Source organism: Oncorhynchus gorbuscha, linkage group LG13 (genome assembly GCF_021184085.1).
Source record: "Oncorhynchus gorbuscha isolate QuinsamMale2020 ecotype Even-year linkage group LG13, OgorEven_v1.0, whole genome shotgun sequence".
In the NCBI taxonomy this organism is placed as follows: Eukaryota; Metazoa; Chordata; class Actinopteri; order Salmoniformes; family Salmonidae; genus Oncorhynchus; species Oncorhynchus gorbuscha.
In genome coordinates this window covers 90,527,403-90,544,054 of record NC_060185.1, presented here as the reverse complement: position 1 = coordinate 90,544,054, position 16,652 = coordinate 90,527,403, and the positions used below count along the sequence as shown (strand labels likewise).

At 41.7% G+C, this 16,652-nt stretch overlaps 1 protein-coding gene across 2 annotated transcripts in view; it reads left to right on the top strand.

Moving 5' to 3' along the window:
- The first annotated feature begins 13,566 nt into the window (after window positions 1-13,566).
- LOC123993690 (neuroligin-3-like) overlaps window positions 13,567-16,652 on the top strand; it is a 408,214-nt gene continuing 405,128 nt past the window's right edge. For both annotated transcript variants that reach the window (XM_046296092.1, XM_046296091.1), the window contains exon 1: window positions 13,567-13,912. The gene's annotated coding sequence lies outside the window, so the exon portion shown is untranslated. The remainder of the gene's footprint in view (window positions 13,913-16,652) is intronic.

The window sequence follows — 16,652 nt, the reverse complement described above, 5'->3', positions numbered from 1 at the left end:
AGCCAGTGTAGAGAGGCTAGCACTGAAGTAATATGATCAAATTTTTTGGTTCTAGTCAGGATTCTAGCAGCCGTATTTAGCACTAACTGAAGTTTATTTAGTGCTTTATCCGGGTAGCCGGAAAATAGAGCATTGCAGTAGTCTAACCTAGAAGTGACAAAAGCATGGATTAATTTTTCTGCATCATTTTTGGACAGAAAGTTTCTGATTTTAGCAATGTTACGTAGATGGAAAAAAGCTGTCCTCGAAATGGTCTTGATATGTTCTTCAAAAGAGAGATCAGGGTCCAGAGTAACGCCGAGGTCCTTCACAGTTTTATTTGAGACGACTGTACAACCATTAAGATTAATTGTCAGATTCAACAGAAGATCTCTTTGTTTCTTGGGACCTAGAACAATCATCTCTGTTTTGTCCGAGTTTAATAGTAGAAAGTTTGCAGCCATCCACTTCCTTATGTCTGAAACACATGCTTCTAGCGAGGGCAATTTTGGGGCTTCACCATGTTTCATTGAAATGTACAGCTGTGTGTCATCCGCATAGCAGTGAAAGTTTACATTATGTTTTCGAATAACATCCCCAAGAGGTAAAATATATAGTGAAAACAATAGTGGTCCTAAAACAGAACCTTGAGGAACACCGAAATGTACAGTTGATTTGTCAGAGGACAAACCATTCACAGAGACAAACTGATATCTTTCCGACAGATAAGACCTAAACCAGGCCAGAACATGTCCGTGTAGACCAATTTGGGTTTCCAATCTCTCCAAAAGAATGTGGTGATCGATGGTATCAAAAGCAGCACTAAGGTCTAGGAGCACGAGGACAGATGCAGAGCCTCGGTCCGATGCCATCAAAATGTCATTTACCACCTTCACAAGTGCCGTCTCAGTGCTATGATGGGGTCTAAAACCAGACTGAAGCATTTCGTATACATTGTTTGTCTTCAGGAAGGCAGTGAGTTGCTGCGCAACAGCCTTCTCTAAAATCTTTGAGAGGAATGGAAGATTCGATATAGGCCGATAGTTTTTTATATTTTCTGGGTCAAGGTTTGGCTTTTTCAAGAGAGGCTTTATTACTGCCACTTTTAGTGAGTTTGGTACACATCCAGTGGATAGAGAGCCGTTTATTATGTTCAACATAGGAGGGCCAAGCACAGGAAGCAGCTCTTTCAGTAGTTTAGTTGGAATAGGGTCCAGTATACAGCTTGAAGGTTTAGAGGCCATGATTATTTTCATCATTGTGTCAAGAGATATAGTACTAAAACACTTGAGCGTCTCTCTTGATCCTAGGTCCTGGCAGAGTTGTGCAGACTCAGGACAACTGAGGTTTGGAGGAATACGCAGGTTTAAAGAGGAGTCCGTAATTTGCTTTCTAATAATCATAATCTTTTCCTCAAAGAAGTTCATTAATTTATCACTGCTAAAGTGCAAGTCATCCTCTCTTGGGGAATGCTGCTTTTTAGTTAGCTTTGCCACAGTATCAAAAAGGAATTTCGGATTGTTCTTATTTTCCTCAATTAAGTTAGAAAAATAGGACGATCGAGCAGCAGTAAGGGCTCTTCGGTACTGCACGGTACCGTCCTTCCAAGCTAGTCGGAAGACTTCCAGTTTGGTGTGGCGCCATTTCCGTTCCAATTTTCTGGAAGCTTGCTTCAGAGCTCGGGTATTTTCTGTGTACCAGGGAGCTAGTTTTTATGAGACATTTTTTTAGTTTTTAGGGGTGCAACTGCATCTAGGGTATTGCGCAAGGTTAAATTGAGATCCTCAGTTAGGTGGTTAACGGATTTTTGTCCTCTGGCGTCCTTGGGTAGGCAGAGGGAGTCTGGAAGGGCATCAAGGAATCTTTGTGTTGTCTGTGAATTTATAGCACGACTTTTGATGTTCCTTGGTTGGGGTCTGAGCAGATTATTTGTTGCAATTGCAAACGTAATAAAATGGTGGTCCGATAGTCCAGGATTATGAGGAAAAACATTAAGATCCACAACATTTATTCCATGGGACAAAACTAGGTCCAGCGTATGACTGTGAGAGTGAGTGGGTCCAGAGACATGTTGGACAAAACCCACTGAGTCGATGATGGCTCCAAAAGCCTTTTGGAGTGGGTCTGTGGACTTTTCCATGTGAATATTAAAGTCACCAAAGATTAGAATATTATCTGCAATGACTACAAGGTCTGATAGGAATTCAGGGAACTCAGTGAGAAACGCTGTATATGGCCCAGGAGGCCTGTAAACAGTAGCTATAAAAAGTGATTGAGTAGGCTGCATAGATTTCATGACTAGAAGCTCAAAAGACGAAAACGTCATTTTTTTTTTGTAAATTGAAATTTGCTATCGTAAATGTTAGCAACACCTCCGCCTTTGCGGGATGCACGGGGGATATGGTCACTAGTGTAGCCAGGAGGTGAGGCCTCATTTAACACAGTAAATTCATCAGGCTTAAGCCATGTTTCAGTCAGGCCAATCACATCAAGATTATGATCAGTGATTAGTTCATTGACTATAATTGCCTTTGAAGAAAGGGATCTAACATTAAGTAGCCCTATTTTGAGATGTGAGGTATCATGATCTCTTTCAGTAATGACAGGAATGGAGGTGGTCATTATCCTAGTGAGATTGCTAAGGCGAACACCGCCATGTTTAGTTTTGCCCAACCTAGGTCGAGGCACAGACACGGTCTCAATGGTGATAGCTGAGCTGACTACACTAACTATGCTAGTGGCAGACTCCACTATGCTGGCAGGCTGGCTAATAGCCTGCTGCCAGGCCTGCACCCTATTTCATTGTGGAGCTAGAGGAGCCCAGACTTGAAGCCGATCAAACATCTCTGGAGGGACCTGAAAATAGACAGCTTGAGATGATCAGCAGAGAAGAATGGGAGAAACTCCCTGAATAAAGGTGTGTCAGGCTTGTAGCATCATACCCATGTAGACCCGAGGCTGTAATCGCTGCCAAAGGTGCTTCAGTAAAGTACTGAGTAAAGGATCTGAATAGTTATATAAATGTAATACTTCAGTTTTTTTTATATAAATGTGCAAACATTTTTTAAATCCTGGTTTTGCTTTGTCATTATTGGGTATTGTGTGTAGACTGATGAAGGAATGATTACATTTTAGAAGAAGGCTGTAACGTAACAAAATGTGGCAAAAGTCAAGGGGATGAATGCACTGTAGGGTGTAATCTCAACCATATCTTATACAACTATCACTGTTGAAATGACCCTGGTTTATGAGGTAAATAATTCATCATAACTTCCAACTGTACTTCCATACACCTTTGTTTATGTCCTCTTGTGATTTCCTCACTCTTTGATGAATCATTTAGATGGTTTCCTTTTTTGATAAGTAACTTCATTATTTTTTCTCCACCCATCTGCATCCACCACTTTGAAGGCCTGTACTCCGTGCTGCTCAATAGCCCTCCCGCTGCCATGAGAACTCACCTGAATGCAGGAACAGATTTTACCGGTGACATCCTCAATATAATATTCATTCAGTAGTTTAAAAAAATATGACTTTTTTTAGAGCGGAAAAAACTGCAGCACTATATGAAGATGTATTCCTACTTTCTGAGCAAGAAACATGGTGGCATGTAGGCTGTTAGGGTTATAAACATGACTTAGCATGTAGGCTGTTAGGGTTATAAACATGACTTAGCATGTAGGCTGATAGGGTTATAAACATGACTTAGCATGTAGGCTGATAGGGTTATAAACATGACTTAGCATGTAGGCTGTTAGGGTTATAAACATGACTTAGCATGTAGGCTGTTAGGGTTATAAACATGACTTAGCATGTAGGCTGATAGGGTTATAAACATGACTTAGCATGTAGGCTGTTAGGGTTAGAAACATGACTTAGCATGTAGGCTGTTAGGGTTATAAACATGACTTAGCATGTAGGCTGATAGGGTTATAAACATGACTTAGCATGTAGGCTGTTAGGGTTAGAAACATGACTTAGCATGTAGGCTGTTAGGGTTATAAACATGACTTAGCATGTAGGCTGATAGGGTTATAAACATGACTTAGCATGTAGGCTGTTAGGGTTAGAAACATGACTTAGCATGTAGGCTGTTAGGGTTATAAACATGACTTAGCATGTAGGCTGTTAGGGTTAGAAACATGACTTAGCATGTAGGCTGATAGGGTTATAAACATGACTTAGCATGTAGGATGTTAGGGTTATAAACATGACTTAGCATGTAGGCTGATAGGGTTATAAACATGACTTAGCATGTAGGCTGTTAGGGTTATAAACACGACTTAGCATGTAGGCTGATAGGGTTATAAACATGACTTAGCATGTAGGCTGTTAGGGTTATAAACATGACTTAGCATGTAGGCTGATAGGGTTATAAACATGACTTAGCATGTAGGCTGTTAGGGTTATAAACATGACTTAGCATGTAGGCTGATAGGGTTATAAACATGACTTAGCATGTAGGCTGTTAGGGTTATAAACATGACTTAGCATGTAGGCTGTTAGGGTTATAAACATGGTGGCATGTAGACTGTTAGGGTTATAAACATGACTTAGCATGTAGGCTGTTAGGGTTATAAACATGACTTAGCATGTAGACTGTTAGGGTTATAAACATGACTTAGCATGTAGACTGTTAGGGTTATAAACATGGTGGCATGTAGGCTGTTAGGGTTATAAACATGACTTAGCATGTAGGCTGTTAGGGTTAGAAACATGACTTAGCATGTAGGCTGTTAGGGTTAGAAACATGCCTTAGCATGTAGGCTGAAAGGGTTAGAAACATGACTTAGCATGTAGGCTGATAGGGTTAGAATCATGACTTAGCATGTAGGCTGTTAGGGTTGGAAACATGACTTAGCGTGTAGGCTGTTAGGGTTAGAAACATGACTTAGCGTGTAGGCTGATAGGGTTAGAAACATGACTTAGCATGTAGGTTGTTAGGGTTAGAAACATGACTTAGCATGTAGGCTGATAGGGTTATAAACATGACACTAGCATGTAGGCTGATAGGGTTAGAAACATGACTTAGCATGTAGGCTGTTAGGGTTAGAAACATGACTTAGCATGTAGGCTGATAGGGTTAGAAACATGACTTAGCATGTAGGCTGTTAGGGTTAGAAACAAGACTTAGCATGTAGGCTGTTAGGGTTACATTTAACATTTACATTTAAGTCATTTAGCAGACGCTCTTATCCAGAGCGACTTACAAATTGGGTTAGAAACATGACTTAGCATGTAGGCTGTTAGGGTTAGAAACATGCCTTAGCATGTAGGCTGAAAGGGTTAGAAACATGACTTAGCATGTAGGCTGATAGGGTTAGAATCATGACTTAGCATGTAGGCTGTTAGGGTTGGAAACATGACTTAGCGTGTAGGCTGTTAGGGTTAGAAACATGACTTAGCGTGTAGGCTGATAGGGTTAGAAACATGACTTAGCATGTAGGTTGTTAGGGTTAGAAACATGACTTAGCATGTAGGCTGATAGGGTTATAAACATGACACTAGCATGTAGGCTGATAGGGTTAGAAACATGACTTAGCATGTAGGCTGTTAGGGTTAGAAACATGACTTAGCATGTAGGCTGATAGGGTTAGAAACATGACTTAGCATGTAGGCTGTTAGGGTTAGAAACAAGACTTAGCATGTAGGCTGTTAGGGTTACATTTAACATTTACATTTAAGTCATTTAGCAGACGCTCTTATCCAGAGCGACTTACAAATTGGGTTAGAAACATGACTTAGCATGTAGGCTGTTAGGGTTAGAAACATGACTTAGCATGTAGGCTGTTAGGGTTAGAAACATGACTTAGCGTGTAGGCTGATAGGGTTAGAAACATGACTTAGCATGTAGGCTGTTAGGGTTAGAAACATGACTTAGCATGTAGGCTGATAGGGTTAGAAACATGACTTAGCATGTAGGCTGTTAGGGTTAGAAACAAGACTTAGCATGTAGGCTGTTAGGGTTACATTTAACATTTACATTTAAGTCATTTAGCAGACGCTCTTATCCAGAGCGACTTACAAATTGGGTTAGAAACATGACTTAGCATGTAGGCTGTTAGGGTTAGAAACATGACTTAGCATGTAGGCTGTTAGGGTTATAAAGATGATGGCATGTAGGCTGTTAGGGTTAGAAACATGACTTAGCATGTAGGCTGTTAGGGTTAGAAACATGAATTAGCATGTAGGCTGTTAGGGTTAGAAACATGACTTAGCATGTAGGCTGTTAGGGTTATAAAGATGATGGCATGTAGGCTGTTAGGGTTAGAAACATGACTTAGCATGTAGGCTGTTAGGGTTAGAAACATGACTTAGCATGTAGACTGATAGGGTTAGAAACATGACTTAGCATGTAGGCTGATAGGGTTCGAACCATGACTTAGCATGTGGGCTGAATATGTGCAGCTAGGTTATTGTCCATTTTGGATTCGTCTCATGCCAGGTTTGGTTCTGGTTACATACAGAGCCTGTATTTAGAGGCTGAAATTTAGCCCATTTCTGAATGGCGATACTGTGTGTTCAGTGCTCAACGCACCACAGCACCACAGTGCAACGCACCAGCTGTCAGAGCAGCTCACAGATCACTGCACTTGTACATAGCCCATCTGCAAATAGCCCATCCAACTACCTCATCCCCATACTGTATAATTTATTTATCTTGCTCCTTTGCACCCCAGTATCTCTACTTGCAAATTCCTCTTCTGCACATCTATCACTCTAGTGTTTAATTTGCATATTGTAATTACTTCGCCACCCTGGCCTATTTAATGCCTTACCTCCCTTATCCTACCTCATTTGTACACACTGTATATACACTTTTTCTACTGTATTATTCACTGTATGTTTGTTTATTCCGTGTGTAACTGTGTTGTTGTCTGTGTCGAACTGCTTTGCTTTATCTTGGCCAGGTTGCAGTTGTAAATGAGAACGTGTTCTCAACTAGCCTACCTGGTTAAATAAAGTTTTAATATAAAAATAAAATAAAATGAATGACTGAATTCTTCTTCTTCATTTCTTTTAAAGGGCTCAGTCAGTACATGGAACTGTTTTGTGTGAGTATTATAACAATACAGGACTCATCTATCAGCTCCTCGTAATGTGTATTGTTGATGGGAGATGTGGTCTGCATTCCCCAGACTCATTTATTGTTGATGGGAGATGTGGTCTGCATTCCCCAGACTCATTTATTGTTGATGGGAGATGTGGTCTGCATTCCCCAGACTCATTTATTGTTGATGGGAGATGTAGTCTGCATTCCCCAGACTCATTTATTGTTGATGGGTGTTGTGGTCTGCATTCCCCAGACTCATTTATTGTTGACGGGTGTTGTGGTCTGCATTCCCCAGACTCATTTATTGTTGATGGGTGTTGTGGTCTGCATTCCCCAGACTCATTTATTGTTGATGGGAGATATGGTCTGCATTCCCCAGACTCATTTATTGTTGATGGGAGATGTGGTCTGCATTCCCCAGACTCATTTATTGTTGATGGGAGATGTGGTCTGCATTCCCCAGACTCATTTATTGTTGATGGGAGATGTGGTCTGCATTCCCCAGACTCATGTATTGTTGATGGGTGTTGTGGTCTGCATTCCCCAGACTAATTTATTGTTGATGGGAGATGTGGTCTGCATTCCCCAGACTCATTTATTGTTGACGGGTGTTGTGGTCTGCATTCCCCAGACTCATTTATTGTTGATGGGTGATGTGGTCTGCATTCCCCAGACTCATTTATTGTTGATGGGTGTTGTGGTCTGCATTCCCCAGACTCATTTATTGTTGATGGGAGATGTGGTCTGCATTCCCCAGACTCATTTATTGTGTGCTTCGGTCACCCAACATTTCAAAGGGGAGAAATTGTCTTTGAGAACCATTTTTGTATTTAAAAAAAAATGTTGTTGTTTTGTTAATGGTTTGTTCCAGTGTTGTTTTGTTAATGGTTTGTTCCAGTGTTGTTTTGTTAATGGTTTGTTCCAGTAAGTGTTGTTTTGTTAATGGTTTGTTCCAGTGTTGTTTTGTTAATGGTTTGTTCCAGTGTTGTTTTGTTAATGGTTTGTTCCAGTGTTGTTTTGTTAATGGTTTGTTCCAGTAAGTGTTGTTTTGTTAATGGTTTGTTCCAGTAAGTGTTGTTTTGTTAATGGTTTGTTCCAGTGTTGTTTTGTTAATGGTTTGTTCCAGTGTTGTTTTGTTAATGGTTTGTTCCAGTAAGTGTTGTTTTGTTAATGGTTTGTTCCAGTGTTGTTTTGTTAATGGTTTGTTCCAGTGTTGTTTTGTTAATGGTTTGTTCCAGTGTTGTTTTGTTAATGGTTTGTTCCAGTGTTGTTGTGTTAATGGTTTGTTCCAGTGTTGTTTTGTTAATGGTTTGTTCCAGTAAGTGTTGTTTTGTTAATGGTTTGTTCCAGTGTTGTTTTGTTAATGGTTTGTTCCAGTGTTGTTTTGTTAATGGTTTGTTCCAGTAAGTGTTGTTTTGTTAATGGTTTGTTCCAGTAAGTGTTGTTTTGTTAATGGTTTGTTCCAGTGTTGTTTTGTTAATGGTTTGTTCCAGTGTTGTTTTGTTAATGGTTTGTTCCAGTAAGTGTTGTTTTGTTAATGGTTTGTTCCAGTGTTGTTTTGTTAATGGTTTGTTCCAGTAATTGTTGTTTTGTTAATGGTTTGTTCCAGTGTTGTTTTGTTAATGGTTTGTTCCAGTGTTGTTTTGTTAATGGTTTGTTCCAGTGTTGTTTTGTTAATGGTTTGTTCCAGTAAGTGTTGTTTTGTTAATGGTTTGTTCCAGTGTTGTTTTGTTAATGGTTTGTTCCAGTGTTGTTTTGTTAATGGTTTGTTCCAGTAAGTGTTGTTTTGTTAATGGTTTGTTCCAGTAAGTGTTGTTTTGTTAATGGTTTGTTCCAGTGTTGTTTTGTTAATGGTTTGTTCCAGTGTTGTTTTGTTAATGGTTTGTTCCAGTAAGTGTTGTTTTGTTAATGGTTTGTTCCAGTGTTGTTTTGTTAATGGTTTGTTCCAGTAATTGTTGTTTTGTTAATGGTTTGTTCCAGTGTTGTTTTGTTAATGGTTTGTTCCAGTGTTGTTTTGTTAATGGTTTGTTCCAGTATTGTTTTGTTAATGGTTTGTTCCAGTGTTGTTTTGTTAATGGTTTGTTCCAGTGTTGTTTTGTTAATGGTTATGTTTGACTCAGGGTATATCAAAACACTTTAAAATTCAAAATATATTTTTTTCTCCAAGAATTATTTGATCGGAAAGGAAATAAACCAATGATATACTTAGGACGAGAAACATCATGGACAGGGATGGTGGTAGGTTTTAATTTTGCATCGTGGACAGGGATGGTGGTAGGTTTTAGTTTTGCATCGTGGACAGGGATGGTGGTAGGTTTTAGTTTTGCATCGTGGACAGGGATGGTGGTAGGTTTTAGTTTTGCATCGTGGACAGGGATGGTGGTAGGTTTTAATTTTGCATCGTGGACAGGGATGGTGGTAGGTTTTAGTTTTGCATCGTGGACAGGGATGGTGGTAGGTTTTAGTTTTGCATCGTGGACAGGGATGGTGGTAGGTTTTAGTTTTGCATCGTGGACAGGGATGGTGGTAGGTTTTAGTTTTGCATCGTGGACAGGGATGGTGGTAGGTTTTAATTTTGCATCGTGGACAGGGATGGTGGTAGGTTTTAATTTTGCATCGTGGACAGGGATGGTGGTAGGTTTTAGTTTTGCATCGTGGACAGGGATGGTGGTAGGTTTTAATTTTGCATCGTGGACAGGGATGGTGGTAGGTTTTAGTTTTGCATCGTGGACAGGGATGGTAGATGGGTGTAAACATCTTCCTCTGATTCCAAAGGCTGCATGTTCAAATTCAGTGATAAAACTTATCCCAAACCTTAAATCATACATTTACCATTTCAGAGATAATGCCTAACCTTAACTTTAACCGTATAAGAGGAGTTAATGCCTAATTTGACCTTAAACACCTTGAAATTTGACGTGATATGTGGTTGTTCCACCTAGATATCTGCACTAACTGTAAATCACTCTGGATAAGAGCGTCTGCTAAATGACTAAAATGTCAAATGTAAATTTCATTCTATTCATTGTATATGGCCATTACACACATGTTAAGTTTGTTTATATACATGTCTGGCTTTGTATATAATGTTACTATACAGTATATACAAAGTCAGGGACTGTGTTTCAATGGATTATGTATGAATCTGGCTAATTAAGATGTCTGTTACAGTGAAATTACGCAACATGCTGTTGCACAGGGAAATATTTGCATTTTGTACAATACTGAGAGGGAAGAGAGAGAGATTGAGGGAGAGAGAAATTGAGGGAGAGAGAGAGATTGAGGCAGAGAGAGATTGAGGGAGAGAGAGAGAGATTGAGGCGAGAGAGAAAGAACGAAGAGAACAGGTGGGTTGTTTTGTATCTTTTCATCTCCATCTCTCCTCCTCCACCCGTGAAGCCCTGCTCGGAGGGTGGCGTTGGGCTGACATTGGCAGGGTCCATTGTAGGAACCCATCTGGTGGCAGACATGACAGGAGAGAACCTGCTAATTAGATCCTTCTGTAGAGGGGTGGGCTCACCAGCATTCCCCGTCAGGGAGAGAAGAAGAGATGGAGGGAGGGAGGAAGAGATGGAGGGAGGAGGAGTGGCAATGAGGGAGGAAGGGATAGAGTGATGCACTGGGTTTATAGGCCTTATGAACAGGTTGCGGAAGAAGTAGGAGGAGGGAAGAGATAAAGGGACGCACAGGGGTATAATGAAAGAGGTTGGGTAAGAAGGGAGGTGGGTAGGGGGAATAGATAGATGGACTCACAAGGGACACGATGCTCTAATTCCTCCCTTTCTGTAGAGAGAATTGGAGAATCTATGAAACGTTCCATTAGAACTGTGGAACACCTGTATGGAATGTTGTTACAATGTGGCTTTATGACAATTTCCTGGTTAAATAGTAGGCTTACATGGATGTCAGAGGGGCTGTGAATAGTGTCTACTCTTTCCGTGCACTTGTTGTTTAATGATGGATATCTGGTATGTTGTTGTGAAATGCCACACTACAGACTCATGTAAATACCTTCTCAACAGAGGAAGCTGATGGGAGGAGCTATAGGAGGACGGGCTCATTGTAATGGCTGGAATAGAGTACATGGAACTGTGTTGGATACCGTTCCATTAATTCCATTACAATGAGCCAGTCCTCCTATAGCTCCTCCCAACAGCATCCACTGCTTCTCAACCACCACTGTGTGCCATTACAGTAGGTCTAATGTAATTGTTAATCTGCATAACAGAATGCTTTAGCCAGCTAGTCAGGGGGTCCTGTAGCTCAGTTGGTAGAGCATGGCGCTTGTAACGCCAGGGTAGTGGGTTCGATCCCCGGGACCACCCATACGTAGAATGTATGCACACATGACTGTAAGTCGCTTTGGATAAAAGCGTCTGCTAAATGGCATATATTATTATTATTATTATATTATTATTATTATATTATTATTATTATATTATATGTCAAAAAATAGCGATGCTGAAATGTGTAAAGAAGCCCAGCATCAGAACCCATGTAGAGTTGTGCCAGCCATTGTTGTTACAGCCATGTACACAGTACTATCACCATCTTCTAGTACAGATCCTGTTTGATCCTATCCCACCTGCTGTACATGCAGTGCCTTGGGGAGAAGTGGCTGGCTTGGGATTTGGAGAGGGGATGGCAGCCTACACCTCACCACCCAGTCATTAAGGGGAACTCAGTAATTTGATCTTTGAGTGGGAATGTGGTCTAATGACTGCTGCTGAGTTTGCTGTGTATAAACAGCTCTGTCCTGAGGGAGGGCCATGACTGACACTGCTCTCTGCTGGGGCTTTGATCCACTCATTATAGCTCTGGGTGTGTGTGTGTGTGTGTGTGTGTGTGTGTGTGTGTGTGTGTGTGTGTGTGTGTGTGTGTGTGTGTGTGTGTGTGTGTGTGTGTGTGTGTGTGTGTGTGTGTGTGTGTGTGTGTGTGTGTGTGTGTGTGTGTGTGTGTGTGTGTGTGTGTGTGTGTGTGTGTGTGTGTGTGTGTGTGTGTGTGTGTGTGTGTGTGTGTGTGCCTGCATGTTTCTCTGCCTGACCCAGCTGTAAGCTTCAGTTAAGTCTAATTATATCCCATGTAAATGTATGCATTGCCACAGTGAACCGTGAGTCAATTATTTCCAGGTTGTTGATTGTGAACCAGCTTCAGTTCAAGGTAAAGCCACCTCACCCCAGGCCATTAGTATGCTGGCAGGAAGTTGGAAGGGCAATTTCACCCTACAAGCCTCTGGAACCAAACGCCTTCAGGATCTGAGAGAGAGAGAGGACTTCTTCACTGCCTGTTTATGGAATCCTACTGAGTCCTGTCATCACCTTTACCATGCCCACTGATAGGCTGGGTGGAATTTATCCCCCCCAAAAGACATAGCCTCTACTCACCCCAAGGGACTTCATGTCAATCCTAAAGGTTCTGAGGGTGGGCTCCCAAGTGGTTCAGCGGTCTAAGGCACTGCATCTCAGTGCTAGAGGCGTCACTACAGACCCTGGATCAGCGGTCTAATGCTCTGCATCTCAGTGCTAGAGGCGTCACTACAGACCCTGGATCAGCAGTCTAAGGCACTGCATCTCAGTGCTAGTGGTGTCACTACAGACCCTGGATCAGCAGTCTAAGGCACTGCATCTCAGTCCTAGTGGTGTCACTACAGACCCTGGATCAGCGGTCTAAGGCATGGGTCGTCCGGCTTAGGGTTTGGCTGTGGGGGGCGGTCATGGTAGATAAGAATTTTGTTAACTGACATGCCTAGTTAAATAAAGGTGAAATAAATATGGTGACCTGCACCTTGTCCACTGCTCGGTGGAGTATTTATCCTCTTGGGACTGGTGGGTATCTGTATACAGCTATTCAGAGCTGCTAACCTTGCACACAAGTTGCTTGAAAGACACATCCCAACCAATAAAATTCCCTATAGTGAGTGGCATTGGCCATAGTGCTGCATTTCTGCCTTGCCTGTGTGAGCCAACTAACTCTCTGCTTGGCATTCCAAATGAACTCCCTGCAGGATTACAAACAATAAATATGGAAATCCAAACATGATAGCTGAAGCTTTTGTCTTGCTGCCTTGTGACTATTGCAGTTTAGTCAAGTATCACTTTTGCATAAATAGACTGATCTGAGCACAGAAACAGTCAGATATGAGCTATTTCAAGAGGCAGTGGCATTTACTATAATATACTGAATTGAGCTCAAAGCATTTTTCTGATAAGACAGTACATGGGCATCTGTGCAAGCAATTAGGCTCAAAAGGCAGAATAATATTATTTTAAGAATGCAACCTTTTAGAATATGAATCCATTGAGAATGTGTGACACGTGATGCCACACAAGCCCTGTGCCACTGCCAACCCCACGTGACTTGGCTCAGCATTTTCACCCTGAGCGATATACAAGGAGTCAAAAGCTCACTGTACAGTAGTGAGATCATTTCTTCTTTTCGGAAGACATTTAGCAAAAAGCCGCGTCCTCCTCTCCTTTTCATGTAGGATGCGGGTGCCCTTGGTTACCGACTAACTCTCACATCTATTTGGCGCTCCCGAATATCGGGCTGGGACCGCGCAGCGCGCTCTGATAGAGCTCGTGTGTGTGGTGGAAAGACCTCACGAAAAGGCAAGTAAAGAACGTCAAACGCAGCGCTGACCGAGCAGCCTCGCGGAGGAGGAAACTGAAGAAAAAATATGAACATGTGAACGGACTGAAAATGCTGAAGGATCTTTATGTTGGGAAATGTAATTCTGAAACGAATCAAAGTATTACACTATAAGGATATCTGCAAGGACTATTTACAACTGCAAGCAAAGTGCACAGAAATATTTTATCCAGATTTTTCATAAAGAAAAGAACGGGATTTGTTGGGGGAATTTGCATCTCGCCAAGGCAGGTGAGTCACAGGCAACACTTGATTAAGAGCTTAGAATATTTTTAGGGTGACATTTGGCTGGAATTACTGTAAATGTAGCGTCTCATTAGCCTATTTGATGATGTGCCTGCTGTATTTGACTTTGCAGTGAGACACGGGTGTGTTCTATTCAGCCTGTGCTGAACCTGGACATCGGGTCTTTCAATTGGTCTCTTTCAATTTGAGTGTCGCGGACAGAGCTACGTGAAATTTGAGCTCAAAGTTAAAGGACAGTCTGGTCTCATGCCTTGTGAGAATGTATTCTAGTGCTGGGAACGAAATCAGATGGTTGAATACCGATGGTGTCCGTCCCCGTTTAGTGATGGTGAAATTGAGCACTTGTTACTTAAGCTATGCTCAGCCTGTCGCTGACCTGCCTGTGCGGTGCGTTACCGCTGTGACTGATCATTCTATGCGCTAGGTCTACTGAAGCTTCTGTGGCTACTGAATGTTCACATAACAGAACATTCCCAAATATATGGCCATAAATGTGGCTGCCAGCGGAGAGAGGAATCTTTATTTCGGTATAGGCCTACTGCAAGTACATCTCTCTGGTGAAACGGTTGGGTGTACAGCCCTGCTGTAACCGCTTTCAGTTGTCCAATATGATCGTCCACAAGTTTTAACCAGATGTATAGATTTTTGGGGTGTTTTTTGGACTCTTGGTTCGATCAAGTTCAAGTTATGCGTAAAATGTGACCCTGTTTGTTTTGAGTACCTTTATGTATTATAATCACAGGTAGGCATGTATTAGTCATGCTATATTTACGATAATAATCATTAACGTTATTATGACGTTTGTTACAAGCCGAAGCTACTGTTAATTACTAGTGTTTTATTGACTTGTTTATTTTATTACACAGTTAGTACATGGTTATTACAGTGCGCTCTGAGCCTCTGGCGTTCTGCTACCTTCAAGTGTCAGTAAATGATTATGTGAGTCCACCTGTCTGCGTCTCTATATGCCCGCTAAAACGATGCGGCTTTGCCTAGAGGAGAGCAGAGCTCTGCTCATCTCACGTCCATGAATTAACCCTCTGTGTTTGTTATAGGCTACTCAAATAATGCATATTCATGGTTTATTTTTTGTGACTTTTTATGAAATATCGAAAACCAGAACGACTTCTTTCACTGTGAGAAAGCTATTTTATCATGGAAGTTGTAGGGCTATAATTACAAGCTCATACTATACGTAAATTGGCTTATTTTAGCATATAAACCATCTGGTTTCCCTGAATGTATTCTCTTTGCTTTTCTCACAAATTTCCCGTCGTTTAGCACGCTGAGTAAAATGGTCTCATTGTATTCTTGCAGGGGGTGAAGGAAGAATTAACTTAGAGAGCTGAATTGCAATGGGTTAGAGAGGAAGAAAGGGGAGGGGGAGAGAGGAGGAGGGGAAGAGAGGAGGAGGGGGAGAGAGGACGAGGGGGAGAGACAATGTCACACAAGGAGTTGTCATGGTGATTCAGTGAATAAGCAATTGTTTCCCCCTAAAACCAAAGAATTTATACGAATTTCCCCTTCCTATTACCGCTATTTCTTACTTTTTTAATAAGCCTATAGCTCAAAGGAGCAATTAGCTACAGAAGCATAGAAGCACAGAAGCATAGAAGCATAGAAGAATAGAAGCATAGAAGCACAGAAGCATAGAAGCATAGAAGCATAGAAGCACAGACGCATAGAAGCATAGAAGCATAGAAGCATAGAAGCACAGAAGCATAGAAGCATAGAAGCATAGAAGCATAGAAGCATAGATGCTTTTGATGTTTGACTTCTATTGCATGTTTGAATTGCCATTCTGTCTCCCAATATAATGTCCTTTTCCTATGAACCTTTGCATGTATCGTTGACGTGAGAATGTACTGTGTCTATTTAGATTTGATGGTGTGTGTGTCTAGTATCGTGGACAGATTATATATGCTACTGATGTGCATTTTCCCTCTGTCCCCTTCTCCATTCCTATTCCTGTCCCGTAGCCTAAACCAGTCTTTTCCCAGTTCCCTGCTCTTTCAAATCCCATTCTCCTACTAATAAATTATGGGTTGTTTTTGCTTTTCTCCCATGCACCAGTCATGACGACAACGTCATTCATCTTGTGAGAAAGGGCCCAAGCTATTAAGTCATACAGTTTTGATGATATCATTTATACAGTTATGCAGGAACTAACATGTTAGACACAGCCATATAAGGGCTTGTAGGTGGAGTTGTGGGGTAATCAAATACATGGGGTAATCAAATAATAGTTCAATATATTATTTGAAGTATTTTATTATGTCACACACAGGAGAGAGGGAGACTCTGAAGCGACCTAGGTATTTTAGACAGTTGCAGTAATTGCCCAAAGCAGGGCAGAGATCCTGATGTTATAGTGTGTCTCACAGCATTATAGAGCTAGCTGTCAGGCAGAAAAGGTCATTCAGGCTTTGGTCCCTACCACAGATCCACCTGAGTAGGACTCAGAATCCTAACATGATGGATTCTGGGTTGTCTCCTCCAAGCCTCCTGGTGGAGCTGCTACCAGGTTCCTGTTTAGGCCTCCTGGTGGAGCTGCTGCCAGGTTCCTGTTTAGGCCTCCTGGTGGAGCTTCTGCCAGGTTCCTGTTTAGGCCTCCTGGTGGAGCTGCTGCCAGGTTCCTGTTTAGGCCTCCTGGTGAAGCTGCTGCCAGGTTCCTGTTTAGGCCTCCTGGTGAAGCTTCTGCCAGGTTCCTGTTTAGGCCTCCTGG